General features: G+C 37.5%; 1 pseudogene; it reads left to right on the plus strand.

Moving 5' to 3' along the window:
• The first annotated feature begins 282 nt into the window (after window positions 1-282).
• LOC124799931 lies at window positions 283-399 on the plus strand (annotated as a pseudogene).
• The last annotated feature ends 1,292 nt before the right edge of the window (window positions 400-1,691 follow it).

The following is a 1,691-nucleotide window of genomic DNA, read 5'->3' on the forward strand; positions in this document are numbered from 1 at the left end:
TCCATGCTGTGGAAGCAACTGGAAGAGTGCAGTTAGGGCATAGAATTGAAAATAGGCAGTTCTGTTTATATTGACTTATTGATGCACAGAGAGACCAATTACTGAAATTTATATACATGTTTATAATGTAGACATCACTTATAGATTTGATGTATAATTGCTTATGTATCTCTCATTTTAATGCCGAGTTGTACACTACATGAAGTCCTATTCATGTATTGGTACAGGTTTGTTAGAATTCACATTTTAAAAAAATGAATTTAATGACAATTTCAAATGAAAGGCATCGGCCTCACTGCAGTGGATACACCGGTTTCCGTCAGATCACTGAAGTTAAGCACTGCTGGGCATGGCTGGCACTTGGACGGGTGACCATCCGACTACCATGTGCTGTTGCCATTTTTCGGGGTGCACTCAGCTTCATGATGCCAATTGAGGAGCTACTCGACTGAACAGTAGCGGCTCAGGTCAAAGAAAACCATCATAATGACCAGGAGAGCAGTGTACTGACTACGTGCCCTTCCAATCCACGTCCTCAGCTGGGGATGACATGGTGGCCAGATAGTCCCAGTGGGACACTTCTGCCCTGAAGTCAGAGTGCTTTTTTTATGAATGAAAGGATATTTTAAATTTTGTGATAAATAATTTTAATGAATATGATTTAAAGTTAAATGTAAATGACTGATTGCAACCAAATCTTGTTGCCCAAGATGGAGTTTTGTCAAAAGTAGTGGTCACATGACTTGCAGAGCTCGGAGCATGCAGAGGTGTTTTCTGGGTCTTTTGCTGGTGGATGCAGATCTGGTAATGTTGTACAGGCATCAAAGTGCCGCCTGGGTATGTGAGCTGAGTATGGAATTTTGGAAGTATCTTTTGACATTAGAGCTGTAATAAGTATTTGAGTGCTTCTGAAATACCAATAGCTGGATGTCTTTTGAGCACCATCTAATGTCTGTTTTCAATTTGAATATACATAATTTGTCAGCAAACTGCTTTCCATGCACTGGTAGACATGTGGTGAATGCAGTTTGTGCTAGAACTAATAATGTATTGATGAATCTTTGAATGTGAACTGTTGTCATTAAATCAAGTGTTTTCATAAGTGTTAATATGTGTTTCATAATTCACTGACTGTGATTCATTGGCCACTTATAATGTACACATAAGAGCACATTTATCCCTTCAACATTCACACTCCTAATCTAGCCTTGGCATGTGCAACTTTTCACTGCTCTGGCTGTATTTTCCTCTTATTCCTCTTTGTGAAAATTCAAGATTCAGTACCATACCATTGTTTCCTTTTTAACTATGTTGTGTAAGGTTCTGTTAATAGTGCCACATATATAATGAAACTGGGGAAGTTTGTTGTCTATATCTCTATTATGCTGGTAACTTAACTTAGTTTCTTTAAAAGTTAAAACTGATAACTTGTTCAGTTTTTTCTGTTATTGACATCAATTTTTTATCTGACTTCTTTAAATGTTACTACCTTCATTTTATTAATTGTGATTTCCATATCGTATTCCTAGCCCAGCAGGTGCAACTTATGTAGGGCACATGATAATTTCTTTTTCTATGTAAGTTGGGAATTTGCAAAGACATCAGTCAGTCAGCAAGATGCCTTAGTGTCATGTGCACCATATATATCACTGGCATCCTATAATCTACAAAACTGTTCTTGATTTTGAGAC

The sequence above is a fragment of the Schistocerca piceifrons genome, chromosome 5 (genome assembly GCF_021461385.2).
Source record: "Schistocerca piceifrons isolate TAMUIC-IGC-003096 chromosome 5, iqSchPice1.1, whole genome shotgun sequence".
NCBI classification, from domain to species: Eukaryota; Metazoa; Arthropoda; class Insecta; order Orthoptera; family Acrididae; genus Schistocerca; species Schistocerca piceifrons.